Raw genomic sequence first — 5,107 nt, 5'->3', positions numbered from 1 at the left:
CACACACGAAAGTGTTAGACAAACAAAACACATACAGAAGCGCTGCGACGTACCAGAAAAAAGAAAAAAAAAATGTTGTAAGGTATAATAGTAAAGTATGTATCCATATTATTATCTACAAGTAAAATATTTCGTACTTTTCCTTAATTTACAGCAGATTTTACACTTTTTTTGAGTAAAAGCAATTATTATCTTCCATTTGGGACAAATAATACAGTGACATTTCGTGGATCGAATTCGTTCACGTAACCAAAGTTGGAATACAAAAGGACAAATTGGGGCAATTATTCATTTATAGGAAGGGAAGTTAGGGATTGGAATATTTTACCAAGGGAGATGTTCAATAAATTTTCAATTCCTTTTCAATCATTTAAGAAAATGCTAGAAATACAACAGATAGGAAATCTGCCACCTGGGCGACTGCGCTAAATGCAGATCAATGTTGATTGTGATCGTTCGGTTTTTTTACATGTGCATATTCACATTGTCTGCTGCCCATCTCACAACTTTGTTTAACATCACCTGCAAACAGCCTTACGTATCTCTGATTCCAGTTCTTTACTCGTATCATTTATGAGAATATACAAAGGTCCAATAATACTTCCTTGAGAAACTCCCCTCAAAATCATTACTGGATCAGACAATGCTCCACCTACTCTAATTATCTGAGTTCTATTTTCTAGAAATATAGCCACCCACTCGGTCACTCTTTTTCTAATCCAATAGCTCTTATCTGCCATGATCAACCTGCCCAAGGCCTTGGGTAGGTCAACAGCTATACGGTCCATTTGACCTCCTAAACCTAAAATATCGAATACGTATTGTCGGAATCCTGTAAGATGAGCCACACAGGAATAACCTTTCTTAAGACCGAACTGCAGGGGCATGCAGTCACTAGCGGCGCTTGGGAATTAATATTGGCAGAGGGGGGGACGGGGGAAGTACAGACAACAAAAAGTTCACCGGTTTGTGAGGTACAGTGGAGGGAAGGGGGGAAGTATACACTGACTGACAGTGACAATGCAACACCAAGGAGGAGTGGTTCGAAAGGGATGAAAGTTGGGGAAAAAACAGAGTCGGCACGGAAGAATAATTGATGTTTATTTCAAACCGATATGCAGGTTACACAATGCGCACGGCATCGACTCAGTAGGATGTAGGACCACCGCGAGCGGCGATGCACGCAGAAACACGTCGAGGTACAGAGTCAATAAGAGTGCGGATGGTGTCCTGAGGGATGGTTCTCCATTCTCTGTCAACCATTTGCCACAGTTGGTCGTCCGTACGAGGCTGGGGCAGAGTTTGCAAACGGCGTCCAATGAGATCCCACACGTGTTCGATTGGTGAGAGATCCGGAGAGTACGCTGGCCACGGAAGCATCTGTACACCTCGTAGAGCCTGTTGGGAGATGCGAGCAGTGTGTGGGCGGGCATTATCCTGCTGAAACAGAGCATTGGGCAGCCCCTGAAGGTACGGGAGTGCCACCGGCCGCAGCACATGCTGCACGTAGCGGTGGGCATTTAACGTGCCTTGAATACGCACTAGAGGTGACGTGGAATCATACGCAATAGCGCCCCAAACCATGATGCCGCGTTGTCTAGCGGTAGGGCGCTCCACAGTTACTGCCGGATTTGACCTTTCTCCACGCCGACGCCACACTCGTCTGCGGTGACTATCACTGACAGAACAGAAGCGTGACTCATCGGAGAACACGACGTTCCGCCATTCCCTCATCCAAGTCGCTCTAGCCCGGCACCATGCCAGGTGTGCACGTCTATGCTGTGGAGTCAATGGTAGTCTTCTGAGCGGACGCCGGGAGTGCAGGCCTCCTTCAACCAATCGACGGGAAATTGTTCTGGTCGATATTGGAACAGCCAGGGTGTCTTGCACATGCTGAAGAATGGCGGTTGACGTGGCGTGCGGGGCTGCCACCGCTTGGCGGCGGATGCGCCGATCCTCGCGTGCTGACGTCACTCGGGCTGCGCCTGGACCCCTCGCACGTGCCACATGTCCCTGCGCCAACCATCTTCGCCACAGGCGCTGCACCGTGGACACATCCCTATGGGTATCGGCTGCGATTTGACGAGGCGACCAACCTGCCCTTCTCAGCCCGATCACCATACCCCTCGTAAAGTCGTCTGTCTGCTGGAAATGCCTCCGTTGACGGCGGCCTGGCATTCTTAGCTATACACGTGTCCTGTGGCACACGACAACACGTTCTACAATGACTGTCGGCTGAGAAATCACGGTACGAAGTGGGCCATTCGCCAACGCCGTGTCCCATTTATCGTTCGCTACGTGCGCAGCACAGCGGCGCATTTCACATCATGAGCATACCTCAGTGACGTCAGTCTACCCTGCAATTGGCATAAAGTTCTGACCACTCCTTCTTGGTGTTGCATTTGCTCTGTCAGTCAGTGTATATCCAGTAGTTCAAAGCCGTACTAGCGTCAACAGATGAAAGCTAGCTACTTCAATTTCCTACGTAATTCTTGAATTCTTTGGAATTAGTGGTTTGCCTCCATATATTCTTCTTCTAAAAACTGGAGCCTTAGAAATAGGAACCTTTCCAAACGGCTCCTAAACGGAACCAGTTTAGGGTTTGATACTAAAGAAGTATGTACGAAAATTGTATAGAGTTGGAAAAAAGAGGAGATAAAGCTGGACAGAGGGCTCTAATCCCTCGAACTGACTTAACAACATCCGATAAAACACTTCCATTTTCTTTCCAGAGACGTCAATTTCCATTTCGCTTGACATTTTGTATCACGATCAATAAACCTCAAGGGACTTAAAGGTCTCTGTTTACCTCAGCCAGTTTTCAATCATGACCAGTTAAATGCTGCAATGTCAAGAGAGCGATATTTTAAAGTCGCAGTAGTGTCAAAGGGGAATTTATAGAAGGAACGCACTGTCAACAGCCCTGAAGATAGTTTTCCGTGGTTTCCTATATTCACACCAGGCAAATTCAGGGGCTGTACCTTAATTAATGCCACGGTGCGTTTCTTTCAACTGCTAGCCACTTCCTATCCCATTGTCGCCATAATACTTACCTGTGCGACGTAAAGAAAACTGTAAAAAAATAATGTGCAGGGAATGTCGTATATAAGGAAATCCTTCTATAAATATTTGTCCCATTGACCGTCATGTCTTGACGGCTTTCGGCTAGTTATTATTATTATTATTATTATTATTATTATTATTATTATTATTATTATTCTTTCTTCGTTTCGGCCTGCTGTGGACCACGTTATTTCAACCGTTTGCATCCTTGAGCTTTAATTCTTCCCCAGTACTCACGCATTCTCGTTCTGTGAGCCTCCTTTCTTTCATCAGTCCACTTCTTGCCTGTTTTCAACTTTGGCCTTTCTTGGAACCTCTTGTATCCCTGGAGCTTTTTCTGGAGAGGAGAACGTTTCTGGATGTCTTCGAGTGTGATTCCTATTTCCTGAAGGTCTTTTTCAACTTCGATAAACCAGGGTTCCTTGGTTTTCTTGTTAAGAAAGTAGGAAAAGATCCTATTGGTCTGTCTTTGTGTGCTCATGCGTGCTATATGGCCATAAAAATGAATCCTCCTTTTCCGAATCGTGTCCGTTATCCTCTCCATATGCTGGTACAGATCGCTGTTGTGTCGTCTCCTGTACTCACCATTTTCTTTGATTGGTCCAAGAATCTTTCTCAGGATTTTTCTTTCTTTTATTATTATTATTATTATTATTATTATTATTATTATTATTATTATTATTATTATTATTATTATTGAAAACCAACAACCTGTTTTCCAGACAATGACCGGGTCGAGGATGGAATGAATGAAGACCCATCTTGCGGCGAGGATAGGAATTGTGCCGACTGCCGAAGCCTGTCGCAATCCTCTGGGTCAATGAATAATGACTGAAGATGAAAGGAAATGAAATGATATTGGAGAGTGTTGCTGGAATGGATGAGGACAGGGAAACCGGAGTACCCGGAGAAAAGCCTGTTCCACCTCCGCTTTGTCCAGCACAAATCTCACATGGAGAGACCGGGATTTGAGCCACGGAACCCAGCGGTGAGAGGCCGACGCGCTGCCGCCTGAGCCACGGAGGCATCTTATTATTATTATTATTATTATTATTATTATTATTATTATTATTATTATTATTATTATTATTATTATTATTATTATTATTATTATTTCCCATTAGGGGTTGCGTGGCCGAAGTGGTAAAGGCGTGCTCGGTTCGCCCGGAAGGACGTGAGTTCGAATCCCTGTCAGGAACTCATAACATTTAAGAAACGAGATTTCCACTTCCGGAGGTGCACATGGCCATTGAGGTTCACTCAGCCGACACCAACAATGAGTACTAGGTTAATTCCTGGGGGCAAAGGCGGCCGGGCGTAGAGCTAACTCTACCCCATCAAGTGCCTTTACCTTCCACCCCTCCAAGGGCCTTCATGGCCTGTACGGAGATGACTTTGCTTTTATTGGACAAGCCTGCCTGGTGGCCATGATCCTTAAGGTGTTGAGGTCTAAACGGCTTGACACTGTGGTTAGCCTTTCAAGTCCCGTTGGTAGGAGAGGTAGTGGTATACAATTTCTAATCACTAGATTGCGTGCCCAAAGCCTGGATTAAATTCCAAACCTCTCCTCAGTAGTGCTCATATGGCGTGAGAGCATATGGCTTTGTTGGTGGTTGATTCGTCCGTCGGATGGAGACGTTAAGTCTTGAGCAGACCGCTTGGTGCTATTCGACAGGAGTAGGCTATGTGCCGGCACCAGGCTTCACCCTCTCTCTACTATCATATATTACCCCATTCATTTCATCTCATTAACTCCTGTGATGAGGTTGACGTCAGGAAGGGCATCGGGTCATAAAAACCCGCCACGACATATTCATCTCACCTCATACCCGACCCCGTAGATAAACGGGAGAAGGGTTGGACAAACAAACATTCCCCATTGGACATCCCTGGAAACCTTGAATTGTGCTGCCATCTACCAGCAATTCGTAGTATTTGCAACTTTGATTGTATTCCAGCAACGATTTGAATAACTGTCGGCTACTGAAGGACCTTCTATTTTGTCTCTGTTGCTCTGAGTTGAAGGGCAGCACGGCTATTCACT

This window comes from Anabrus simplex, chromosome 10 (assembly GCF_040414725.1).
Source record: "Anabrus simplex isolate iqAnaSimp1 chromosome 10, ASM4041472v1, whole genome shotgun sequence".
NCBI lineage: Eukaryota > Metazoa > Arthropoda > Insecta > Orthoptera > Tettigoniidae > Anabrus > Anabrus simplex.
Note: the sequence above shows the minus strand (reverse complement) of the source record.